Source organism: Dendrobates tinctorius, unplaced genomic scaffold, assembly GCF_039654945.1.
Source record: "Dendrobates tinctorius isolate UK_male_01 unplaced genomic scaffold, ASM3965494v1 ptg000028l, whole genome shotgun sequence".
NCBI classification, from domain to species: domain Eukaryota; kingdom Metazoa; phylum Chordata; class Amphibia; order Anura; family Dendrobatidae; genus Dendrobates; species Dendrobates tinctorius.
In genome coordinates this window covers 7948734-7962480 of record NW_027361696.1, presented here as the reverse complement: position 1 = coordinate 7962480, position 13747 = coordinate 7948734, and the positions used below count along the sequence as shown (strand labels likewise).

The window sequence follows — 13747 nt, the reverse complement described above, 5'->3', positions numbered from 1 at the left end:
TTTGAGGGACTCCAGAGGCACCAGCAGCTTTAAATATCTGTTTGCTGGTTTGTAATGGCTTTTTAGCAGCCACTCTCTTAATCCAATGAACTTGCCTGGCAGAAACCTTCCTCATTCTGCCTTTATCAGCACAAACATGTCTGTGCTCAGAATCAACCACAAATCTCTTAACAGTACAATGATCACTTTTAAATTTTTGGGAAATATCTAATGTTTTCATCTCTTGACCAAGGCATTGCACTATTTGATGCTTTTCAGCAGCAGAGAGATCCTTTTTATTTCCTAAATTCCTTGAAACCTGTGCCCTGCTTAATAATGTCGAACATCATTCTTAAGTAGTTTTCCTTTAATTGAGCTCACCTGGTAAACTAATTATCACAGGCATTTGAGATTGATTTCAGTGATCCAAAGAGCCCTGATACACAATACCATCTGAGTTTATTTGAAAAACAAAAAATAACATCTTTATGACACTTAAATCCAATTTGCATAATAATTTGGAACACAGTGTATATATCTATATCACACTGAGGGCAGGTCGGCCATATTACTATATATATTTATACTAGCTGAAGAGCCTGGCGCTGCCCGGGCATAGTAACTAACTGTGGATAGTTATAACAAATTATAATTATCCTCCATCTCATAGTCCCATGCCCATCATACATATCCTCCATCCCATAGTCCCGTGCCCATATACCCATCATACATATCCTCCATCCCATAGTCCCTTGCCCATATACCCATCATACATATCCGCCATCCCATAGTCCCGTGCCCATATACCCATCATACATATCCGCCATCCCATAGTCCCGTACCCATATACCGTCATACATATCCTCCATCCCATAGTCCAGTGCCCATATACCATCACATCCTCCATCCCATAGTCCCATGCCCATATACCCATCACATCCTCCATCCCATACTCCAGTGCCCATATACCCATCACACAGCCTCCATCCCATAGTGAACCATTATGACATCATAATAAGCGGCGGGGCTTGCAACCTATGATGACATCAGTGTCGCCATGGCAACCATTATGACATCGTAATGAGGGGCGGGGCTTGATACACACACTTTTTCCCCATTATGTAGATAGGGGCAAAATTGTTTGGTGAATTGGAACGCGCGGGGTTAAAATTTCGCCTCACAACATAGCCTAGGACACTCTCGGGGTCCAGACGTGTGGCTGTAGCTGCAACGGTGCGGATGCCAATCCCGGACATACATACATACATACATACATACCTGGGCTGTGGAGTCGGTAAGCCAAACCTGCGACTCCGACTCCTCAATTTCCCTTACACCGACTCCAACTCCGACTCCACGACTCCGACTCAGACTCCCACACATATTGCTTATATTTAAGTGAAAAATTTATTGTAGTACAATGTGAACCTCAGACATTTAATCATTTTTATGATCCAATAATCAAGATATTTAGAACAGAATATATATTGGTGTACTACCCGGTTTTCATTCTTTTTGGTACAGATACGATATGGATAGACAGATATGGATAAATGGATAGATAGCAAAAGCAGATTAGAAATCTGCTCTATTGAGTAACATTATCTATGAGCTCAAAAACCTTTCAGGTGATGCAGTTTTTTAAAAAGATGATCAGCTTTTGCAGCTGAAAAACGTATCCTCAAAAAACACAGGAAAAACGCTGTGCGTGAATGTAGCCTTAGATCAGGAATAGAACAGCCATTTATAGAACATTTCATAACTTTCCCAAACTCCTATGAAAAAATATTCAGCACATTCTGCATTGAATTACTGTACCCAATTTATTATATATTTTAGGAGTCGGAGTCGGTCCATTTTATACCGACTCCGACTCCGACTCCACCAAAATGAGCACCGACTCCGACTCCACGACTCCGACTCCGACTCCACAGCCCTGATACATACATACATTTGAGCTTTATATATTAGATATAGCTATATCACACTGAGGGAAGGTCGGCCACTGTGTTCCAAATTATTATGCAAAAAATTATTCCTCATATTTTCTCTAAATTACCTATATGAATTGCAGTCATTGTTATTTTCCAGTCATCTAATATTCTAGTATAATTGCAATGTTTTTGAACAAACTGCCTATGAAAACAGTATATCTTTAGAAATAAGAAACACTCAAAATGCATGTTCCAAATTATTATGCACAGCAGAGTTTTCAACCTTTTTTATTTTGAACAAAAAAATGGTGAATTGTGAAATTATTAGCATTATCAGCTTATTACAAAATGAAATCAGTTTTCAAGTCAAAACTTTCTTTTAGGTGATGTTACATTTGCACATAGGACCCCTTGTTGGAAAGAAGTTTCTGAACTCTCTCGTCCATTGAATTTGTCAGTTTTTGGATGGTTTGTGCTTCAATTGTTTTGCATGTGGCCAGAATACCCTCCCAGAGCTGTTGCTTAGATGTGAACTGCCTCCCGCCATCATAGACACTCCTTTTGATGATGCTCCAGAGGTTCTCAATGGGGTTGAGGTCAGGGGAAGATGGTGGCCACACCATAAGTTTGTCCTCTTTTATGCCCATAGCAGCCAGAGATGCAGATGTGTTATTTGCAGCATGAGACGGTGCATTATCATGCATGAAAATGATCTTGCTGTGGAAAGCACGGTTCTTCCTCTTGAACCATGGCAGGAAATGCTGTTTTAGAAACTCCACATAGATTATGGAGTTCATCTTTACCCCTTCAGGGATCCTAAAGAGGCCGACAATCTCTCTCCCCATGATTCCAGCCCAAAACATTACTCCACCTCCTCGTTGGCGCCTTAGCCGTGTTTTCAAGGGGTATGGGGTGTCCATCAACCAGCCATCCTCCACTCCATCCATCTGGACCATCGAGCGTTGCATGGCACTCATCGGTGAACAAAACAGTTTGGAAGTCAGTCCGCATGTATCGTTTGGCCCACTGGAGCCGTTTCTGCTTGTGTGCAGTGGATAGAGGTGGTCGACAGGATGGCTTACGCACAGCTGCAAACCTCTGAAGGACCCTGCATCTTGTTGTTCGGGGGACGTTGGAGGCACCAGCAGCTTCAAAAACTTGTCTGCTGCTATGACAAGGCATTTTTGCAGCTGCTCTTTTAACCTGACGCAATTGCCTGTTGGAAAGAGTCCTCAATTTTTCCTTATCAGCACGCACACGTGTGTGTGCTGGGAATCCGCTACATACTTCTTGATTGTGCGATGATCACGATGAAGTGTCTTGGCAATGTTGATTGTAGTCATGCCTTGACCTAAATACTCCACAATTTGTTGCTTCTCAGCAGCAGACACATCCTTTTTCTTTCCCATTTTGGCAAAAAATGTAGGCTGCTTAATAATGTGGAACAGCCTTCTTAAGTAGTCTTGCCTTTATTTGGACACACCTGCCAAACTAATTTGCACAGGTATCTGCAATTGCTTTCAGTGATATAAAGAGCCCTGACACACAATCACCATCAATGAGTTTAAATGACTAACAAAAAAATTCTAACCTTATCACTCCTAAACTCTTTTTGCATAATAATTTGGAACACAGTTTATATTGAGATCTGTGGGAATATTAGAAATGGATTTCGTATGTTGGTTTCCTTCTTATCGCTGTAATAGATGGAAAGAAACAAATGATGGAAAATTCCCGTTTCTCATTAGTCGCCAATATTTCTGTACAAATAAAGTCTCCGGAGACAGAACCGTGCTGTGACTTCTTATATTTGGATTTATTCACCCTCTGGGCGATCAGTAATACCATGATCAACAGAGATATGTACTGCTAATAGTTCTTCCCTCGTTGTAGTCGCACTGATTTCTCTCCCTCTGCACTACATTCTGCTATCCTGCCTCTGGAGTGGTGGGAGCAGCATTTGGGAAAGCTGGGCGACCAATGGTTTGGCGGCCAGGTGGAGATGCAAGTGGTGACAAGCGAGTGTGTTTGGGTAATATTTTCGAGCCAGCCCCCCCCCCCCCCCCCCCCCCGCAGCCGGTTACCCTGCCGGCACACATGCATAGGTCGTCTAACATTCACTGCACTCGCAACCGGGCGGACATGAGCACATTAACTGAGCACGGCCATGATCTTAACACCCAGGCGTGCTCGCTCGTCACTGCTCAGTAGTTAATAACCTGTAATAAAGACATAGCGGACGGGATCCTAGTGGTTAATCGTCATCATTGGTGTTCGCTCCATTGTGAGGCTTCTCATTGTTACGAGGGTTTCTTAAAGTGGCCTTGTCCCATAACTGCCATTCCCCTTCCATTCACATTAGGTAATTGGGGTAAAGCTCCATGTGGAGCCATATTGTTACCGTTGCGCGACACAGAATGGCGCAGGGTCATAGGTCACCAGCTAGGTGTGGTGACGAGGGAGGAGTCGCAGGACATCTTGTCTGATTTGGGGGACCATGGCAGCGCGAGCCCTGGAGACGTCCAGCTGCATATTCCCGAGGCCAGCCATCACAACGCAATCTTCTGATTCAGTCTGTCACTGGGTGAGCTCCATCATGGCTGCCATAACGGTCTCCCGCCAGTCCTCCCTGTGTAGTGCTGCTGTGTCACTGCGTCCTAGTCGGTCAATCAGCATCTCCAGATCAAAGTAATAGCAGCGGGGACTCCCAGTACAGACCAAAAGTTTGGACACGCCTTCTCATTCAAAGAGTTTTCGTGACTATGAAAATTGTAGATTTACTCTGAAGGCATCAAAACTATGAATTTACACATGTGGAATTATGTAATTAAAAAAGTGTGAAACAACTGAAAATATGTCTTATATTCTAGGTTCTTCAAAGTAGCCACCTTTTGCTTTAATTACTGCTTTGCACACTCTTGGCATTCTCTTGATGAGCTTCAAGAGGTAGTCACCGTAAATGGTCTTCCAACAGTCTTGAAGGAGTTCCCAGAGATGCTTAGCACTTGTTGGCCCTTTTGCCTTCACTCTGCGGTCCAGCTCACCCCAAACCATCTCGATTGGGTTCAGGTCTGGTGACTGTGGAGGCCAGGTCATCTGGCATAGCACCCCATCACTCTCCTCCTTGGTCTAATAGCCCTTACACAGCCTGGAGGTGTGTTTGGGGTCATTGTCCTGTTGAAAAATAAATGATGGTCCATCTAAACGCAAACCGGATGGAATAGCATGGCGCTGCAAGATGCTGTGGTAGCCATGCTGCTTCAGTATGCCTTCAATTTTCCCCAACAGTGTCACCAGCAAAGCACCATCTCACAACCTCCTCCATGCTTCACGGTGAGAACCAGGCATGTAGAGTCCATCCGTTCACCTTTTCTGCGTCGCACAAAGACACGGCGGTTGGAACCAAAGATCTCCAATTTGGACTCATCAGACCAAAGCACAGATTTCCACTGGTCTAATGTCCATTCCTTGTGTTCTTTAGCCTAAACAAGTCTCTTCTGCTTGTTGCCTGTCCTTAGCAGTGGTTTCCTAGCAGCTATTTTACCATGAAGGCCTGCTGCACAAAGTCTCCTCTTAACAGTTGTTGTATAGATGTGTCTGCTGCTAGAACTCTGTGTGGCATTGACCTGGTCTCTAATCTGAGCTGCTGTTAACCTGCAGTTTCTGAGGCTGGTGACTCGGATGAACTTATCCTCTGCAGCAGAGGTGACTCTTGGTCTACCTTTCCTGGGGCGGTCCTCATGTGAGCCAGTTTCTTTGTAGCACTTGATGGTTTTTGCCACTGCACTTGGGGACACTTTCAAAGTTTTCCCAATTTTTCGGACTGACTGACCTTCATTTCTTAAAGTAATGATGGCCTCTCAATTTTCATTACTTAGCTGCTTTTTTCTTGCCATAATACAAATTCTAACAGTCTATTCAGTAGGACTATCAGCTGTGTATCCACCAGACTTCTGCACAACACAACTGGTGGTCCCAACCCCATTTATAAGGCAAGAAATCCCACTTATTAAACCTGACAGGGCACACCTGTGAAGTGAAAACCATTTCCTGTGACTACCTCTTGAAGCTCATCAGGAGAATGCCCAGTGTGCAAAGCAGTAATCAAAGCAAAAGGTGGCTACTTTGAAGAACCTAGAATATAAGACATATTTTCAGTTGTTTCACACTTTTTTGTTAATTGTATAATTCCACATGTGTTAATTCATGGTTTTGATGCCTTCAGAGTGAATCTACAATTTTCATAGTCATGAAAATAAAGAAAACTCTTTGAATGAGAAGGTGTGTCCAAACTTTTGGTCTGTACTGTATGTCCAGTGGACAGGGTGTCAGCAGAATGGCGGGTGTTGTGGTGCGTTCCCCCGGTATTCGCCTGGTCTGGGGGTTGGCTGACTACTCCTATAATGGGCATTAGGACCGGAGCCATGGACGGAGGTGGCGTGGTCTCCATCATGTGCGCGGCCGGTGTCGGGATGCCAGAGGATGGGAAGAGACTTGCAGGCAGTGTGGCGGGGCGACTGTCTGCGAGCTTGTGACGCATTCCTCCTCCCTAACCACACAGCGCGCTCCCTTCCCTGTGGAGCTTCTGTCAGGAGACTATGGTGGGAGATCGAGGTGGTGATTTTTCTCCAGGACTCAGAGCTCCTCAATCTATGGAGGGCACACAGGACACCTGCGGAGGGATATGCAGCCGGGCTGTGTACTCGCTCTGACGTGATGGTGACTCATCCTCCCTGGGTCTTGGAAGCCATTATGTGGACAGCGCTGCGGTGGGTCCATGGTGGCTCCAGCTGGCGCTGTTGTCTGACCTGGCTTCTCTGTGTTCTGCGCTGCGCTCACGGTTCTGCTGACACAATGCCTCCCTTATCTGTCCTGGTACAGACTATTGTAACGACCCCTCAGCTGTGAGCAGTATATCTCGGGATGCTGTTCCTGCAGGCGCGCAGATAATGATTGTGCTTCCGTCTGCCGTTGATCGGCCATTGTCCCGCTGTAGTCACATCGCTCGCATAACTGGTTTCCATGGCGACAGAGGAATTCTAAGACTAAGGAATTGGCCCAAATCCTCCTGTTCTGGTGTTTGATTAATTCTGAGCTGCACATTGTCACTAATGTCGCTGCCAATGCCGCTGCCACCCCCGAACCTGCCACACGGAGGGCCGGGGACCCCAGGTCATACCGGAGCGTAATATCAGTGCCGGAGCGTTATAAGAGGCTGTTATCAGTCAATTTGATGTGATGTAATGTCTGGAGTTTGTATCACTGCTGGAGCGTTATAAGACGGGCTGATATCAGTCACATATGATGTAATGTCTGGAGCATAATCTCAGTGCTTGAGCGTAATATCAATATTTGAGCATTATGAGAGGGGCTGATATCAGTCACAAGTGTTGGAGGCGGGTAACGGTGTCCATTTGTTGATTTTTTTAGGGCAGTGTTATGGTCTTGCTGCATGACTTGAGTAGGGATGAGGTGGGGGCGAGCTGTGTTGTAAGGTCTGTGTAGAAGTGATTCCAGTGTAGTCCTGCTTGTGATAACGAGAAAACTGTGGAGACTTTACAGAAGTTTCATCCTTTGAGGCTCTGTGGTCAGAAGGAAAACTACAGGATCTCATAGTGACTTGGAAAACTACCATCTTTCTTCCCCTGGTACAAAGTGCGGCGTTGTGCTGATGCTTCATGTACCAACAGCTTCTCTCAGATTAGAGCCTGGCTGTGCTGACTTTCCCTCTGGCTCCATGTGCTGTCTGCTCCTTGGATTAGGGCCTGGCTGTGCTGACACTCCCTCTGATGGCACCGTGTGCTGTCAGGTCTTCTCAGATTAAGGCCTGGCTGTGCTGATGCTTCCTCTGATGGTTCCGTGTGCTGGAGACTTCTCTCAGATTAGGGCCTGGGTGTGGTGAAGCTTCCTCTGATGGCTCCGTGTGTTGGCTCCTCTCGGATTAGTGCCTGGCTGTGCTGACGCTCCCACTTATGGCTCCGTGTGCTGTAGGCTCCTTGGATTAGGGCCTGGCTGTGCTGACGCTCCCTCTGATGGCTCCGTGTGCTGTTGGCTCCTCTCGGATTAGGGCCTGGCTGTGCTGACGCTCCCTCTGATGGCTCCGTGTGCTGTTGGCTCCTCTCGGATTAGGGCCTGGCTGTGCTGACGCTCCCTCTGATGGCTCCGTGTGCTGTTGGCTCCTCTCGGATTAGGGCCTGGCTGTGCTGACGCTCCCTCTGATGGCTCCGTGTGTTGCCTCCTCTCGGATTAGTGCCTGGCTGTGCTGATGCTCCCACTGATGGCTCTGTGTGCTGTAGGCTCCTTGGATTAGGGCCTGGCTGTGCTGACGCTCCGTGTGCTGTAGGCTCCTTGGATTAGGGCCCGGCTGTGCTGACGCTCTCTGATGGCTCCGTGTGCTGTAGGCTCCTTTGGATTAGGGCCTGGCTGTGCTGACGCTCCCTCTGATGGCTCTGTGTGCTGTTGGCTCCTCTCGGATTAGGGCCTGGCTGTGCTGACGCTCCCTCTGATGGCTCTGTGTGCTGTTGGCTCCTCTCGGATTAGGGCCTGGCTGTGCTGACGCTCCCTCTGATGGCTCTGTGTGCTGTTGGCTCCTCTCGGATTAGGGCCTGGCTGTGCTGACGCTCCCTCTGATGGCTCTGTGTGCTGTTGGCTCCTCTCGGATTAGGGCCTGGCTGTGCTGATGCCTGTTGCTCGCTTTCTCCTTGCGATGTAGAATCGCCCCAGTACATGTCGCGGTGAGATGTGAGGGGATCATTCAGATTACATGAGATTTAACCTTCCCGCCGCGCTCGACAGCTTTTATAGATGACTAATTACTGCACTAATTAAATTTTCTCTCGGCCCGCGCAGCTCTTCAATGATAACACTGCTGTGAGGCGCGATTGGTCCTGGTGGGCCACAGGCTGGGAAACAGATGATGGAATTAGGTTGGTTGCCATGGGTGACGCTGCCGTCGTTCTCCTGGAATAACTTGTAATGAGACAGTCTCTTATCCGGCAGTGTCAGCTGTGTGCGTGCACCTCAGGGCAGCAGGGAGCACAGGAGAAAACTCTGTTGCTTTCTGTTATCAGCTTTTTCCAGCTGAAGGGATGCTTTTAACTGTTTAATTAGCTGGAGCCATATTAGCAGCCACCATATTCGCGACCATACTGGTAAACGGCGCATTCACAAATATATCCTAATCGACAATTTAATGGTCACCATATTGTCACCCAGATGTTCTGGGACCATATGCAGGTGAGAAATTGACATAAAACTGCTGATTCTGTCATACACCCAATCCTTGTGATGCAGCTCCTGGGATCCGTCCTGGTAGTCGCGGCTGGAGTGCTAGCTCCCTGTTACACATATGTGATTGTGTACTGGAGTCGGTATATACAATGCCGTGTGTAGTGGTAGAGGGGTGTGTACGGCTATATATGAGGTGTGTAATGTGTATGTAAGCCGTGTAGTGGTAGTGGGGTGTATACGGCTATATATGAGGTGTGTAATGTGTATGTAAGCCGTGTAGTGGTGGTGGGGTGTATACGGCTATATGAGGTGTGTAATGTGTATGTATGCTGTGTAGTGGGGTTGGTGTGTGTGTGTGTGTGTGTGTGTGTGTGTGTGTGTATATGTATGTGTGTGTGTGTGTGTGTGTGTGTGTGTATGTATGTATATATATATATATGTGTATATACGCCATGTGTAGTGGAGGTAGAGTGTGTACGGCTATATATGGAGTGTGTAATGTGTAAATAGTCCGTGTGTAGTGGAGGTAGTGTATACGGCTATATATGTGGTGTGTAATGTGTATATAGTCCCTGTGTAGTGGGGATGGGGTGTATATGGCTGTATATGTGGTGTGTAATGTGTATATAGTTCCTGTGTAGTGGGGATGGGGTGTATATGGCTGTATGAGGTGTGTAATGTGTATATAGTTCCTGTGTAGTGGGGATGGGGTGTATATGGCTGTATGAGGTGTGTAATGTGTATATTCGCTGTGTAGTGGGGTTGGGGTGTGTACGGCTATATATGAGGTGTGTAATATGTATTTGTGCAGTGTGTAGTGGGGTGCATACGGCTATATATGTGGTGTTAATGTGTATATAGTCCGTGAGTAGTGGGGATGGGGTGTATACGGCTATATGAGGTGTGTAATGTGTATTTATGCCTTGTGTAGGTAGAGGGGTGTATATAGCTATATATGAGGTGTGTAATGTGTGTATATGCAGTGTGTAGTGGAGGTAGAGTGTATAAAGCTATATATGTGGTGTGTAATGTGCATATAGTCTGTGTAGTGGGGTCGGGGTGTATATGGCTGTATATGAGGTATGTAATGTGTATACTCGCTGTGTAGTGGGGTTGGGTGGTGTGTGTGTGTGTGTGTGTGTGTGTGTGTGTGTGTGTGTGTGTATATATATATATATATATATATATATATATATATATATATATATAATAATGTCGGGTAGGGGCTGTAGGAAAGGTGGATGGGGCAGATCCAGGATGGGGCTATAAAAGTCCTTGGCATAGTGAAGGTGGATGTGGGCAGATCCAGGATGAGGCTATAGAAGTCCATGGCATAGGGAAGGGGGATTGGGGCATATCCAGGGTGGGGGCCATTGAAGCCCATGGCATATCATAGTTCTCTTTCTCGCAGTCTATGGCATTCGCTCACATATTGCGCTGCTATCTCCACTGCTCTCTCTTCTTCCCCCAACAGGATGTATGTTTTCTCTTCCTCCTTCATGGTGGTGAAATCCGGGAAGAGATGTGAGTGTCCCTCACTGCTGAGTACTTGGAGCAGTGTAGCAGGACTCAAAATATATATATATATATATATATATATATATATATATATATATATATATATATATATATATATATATATTGAAGAGCCCGGCACTGCCCGGGCATAGTAACTAACTGGGGTTAGTTATAGCAAATTATAATTATCCTCCATCCCATAGTCCCGTGCCCAAATGCCCATCACACATCCTTCATCTCATAGTCCCATGCCCATATACCCATCACACATCCTTCATCTCATAGTCCCATGCCCATATACCCATCACACATCCTTCATCTCATAGTCCCGTGCCCATATACCCATCATACATATCCTCCATCCCATAGTCCTGTGCCCATATACCCATCATACATATTCTCCATCCCATAGTCCCGTGCCCATATACCCATCATGCATATCCTCCATCCCATAGTCGAGTGCCCACATACCCATCACACATCCTTCATCTCATAGTCCCATGCCCATATACCCATCACACATCCTTCATCTCATAGTCCCATGCCCATATACCCATCATACATATCCGCCATCTCATAGTCCCGTGCCCATATACCCATCATACATATCCTCCATCCCATAGTCCCATGCCCATATACCCATCATACATATCCTCCATCCCATAGTCCCATGCCCACATACCCATCACACATCCTTCATCTCATAGTCCAGTGCCCATATACCCATGTGGGCATGGGACTATGAGATGGAGGATATGTATGACGGGTATATGGGCACGGGACTATGGGATGGAGGATAATTATAATTTGCTATAACTATCCGGGCTCTTCAGCTAGTGTGTGTGTATGTGTGTGTGTGTGTGTGTATATGTATATATATATATATATATATATATATATGTATATATGTATATATGTATATATATATATATATATATATGTATATATATATATAGTAATATATAATTTTTATGGCGTGTAGTGGAGGTAGAGTGTATACGGCTATATATGTGGTGTGTAATGTGCATATAGTCCGTGTGTAGTGGGGTTGAGGTGTGTAATGTGTATATTCGCTGTGTAGTGGGGTTGGGGTGTATATGGCTATATATAGGGGGTATGTGTGTAACATAGGTGTACACACTGCGTATAGTGCTGGGGTATGTGATGCGGGTATATACGGGGTGTGATGTAAACACTCACTGCTGTCTCGGTCTCCCTGTACTTGGCGCCTCGGTGTTGGCTCAGGTGCGGCCCCTGGTTTCATGCTGCCTCGGGCCCCTCCTCACACCTGCTGCCTGTATGTGCCTGTCAGTCCATGTAAACAATGTTCTGTCTGTGCCATCGCCTGCCGCAGCTGCTGGTGACCCCGCACTGCCACCTTCTGATGTGAATGGGGGGCCTGACCGTCCCTCAATAGATGAAGTCTGGGTGAATGACAAGTCCGGAGGGCAGTGATGCCAGAGGGGTCTGTTATATATCGGGGGGGGGGGGGGGTCCGAGGTGTATGGTAAATATAGGATTGTCGTCATGTAGCTCGTTGCAGTGGCGGTCCCCAGGGCTGATGGCGGTACATGGGTAGTGGCCATGGCTCTTGTTATCGTCCATCCCTCGGACCTGGCGTCAGCTTCACGCCATGATGTCTCCCTGATGGCGGCTGTGCTAACCTTGCAGCGCTGGGGCTGAGACATGAGGTTAGTTGTGATTGCGGAGGATATGCTCTCCGTGCTTTGATTAATTCGGTGGCATTCTGTGATGCCAGGTTGACCTCTGGGGCCAGACCTTCTCATCCCGGACATTCTCCTCCAGAGTCCCCTGCTCTGCAGTGCCTCGTACAGGGGGCCAATAGTTCTCTACAACCAGGGCCTCCTGGCTAATGAATGGAATTCTAGGTGTGCAGTGTAGACTGCAGCATTCAGTGTGTGCACGGTCCTGGGTGAGTAATGAAGCCGCACATACTAGGATCACTGTGAATTCTCGTATTTCATCCATCATGGCGGTGCTGATGTCACGTATTGGAAGCTGAACTCACCCGACCGGTTCCACCGCAATCTTGCAGAACATTAATGCCTTCCTCTCACCACGGCGTGAGGGGCTAGAACTGGGGACTGTCTCTGCTGCTGGGATCATGAAGAATAGGGGGGTTCACAGAGGGCCTCCCCCCTGCGCTCTTCTGTGTGTCCGCCCGGGCTCCTCTGTGTGTAGTCCCCCTCTGCACCCGGGCCCGTGTGTGTGTGTGTGTGTGTGTGTTTCTGTGTGTGTGTAAAATCTACTCCCCCGTGCCCCTCAATGCGTATTGCATCATGTCTTATTCTCCACTCACTATTCTGATGAGTGGCCCCAGCATGCAGACAATACAAGCGGGGATCCTATAGGTTGGATGTTTTGTAGCGCGGCCTCAATCTTGTCAGTGGAGGATCCGACTGTATGTAACGCCGCCTTTGTTGTCCATGGCAACCAATCAGATCTCTGCTTTGAAATCTTAAATTGCTGTGGTAAAATGAAAGCTGTGTTCTGATTGGCAGCACTTGGCAGCTCTGATGAACAAAGCCCGGATGGTCGTGTAAAATGGTGCAGATTTTCCCGCCGTCGCTCTCCCTCCTCCGGGCCGTCGCTCTCCCTCCTCCGGGCCGTCGCTCTCCCTCCTCCGGGCCGTCGCTCTCCCTCCTCCGGGCCGTCGCTCTCCCTCCTCCGGGCCGTCGCTCTCCCTCCTCCGGGCCGTCGCTCTCCCTCCTCCGGGCCGTCGCTCTCCCTCCTCCGGGCCGTCGCTCTCCCTCCTCCGGGCCGTCGCTCTCCCTCCTCCGGGCCGTCGCTCTCCCTCCTCCGGGCCGTCGCTCTCCCTCCTCCGGGCCGTCGCTCTCCATGAGCTGGGAGCAGTCAGTGACTGACAGCATTGCGGTGACTCTAGGGTCACATCCTCTGCTACATGCCATGTATTGTTTCGTCCGTGTGCCGGGCTCCCTGCCCGCCGGGGATTAGGGATCCGTCCCTGCGGCTGCCCGTCTGAGCAGCTTACAAAGCATTTGCTGACATGAAGGGACGATTACAATATGGGTCATGAGCCGAAAGAGAGAAAGCTGCTCATCTGA

General features: G+C 47.6%; 1 protein-coding gene across 7 annotated transcripts in view; it reads left to right on the top strand.

Annotated features, from left to right (window-relative positions):
- The window catches only part of APLP2 (amyloid beta precursor like protein 2), a 73477-nt gene that overhangs the window by 23621 nt on the left and 36109 nt on the right, over positions 1 to 13747 (top strand). The window lies entirely within an intron of this gene.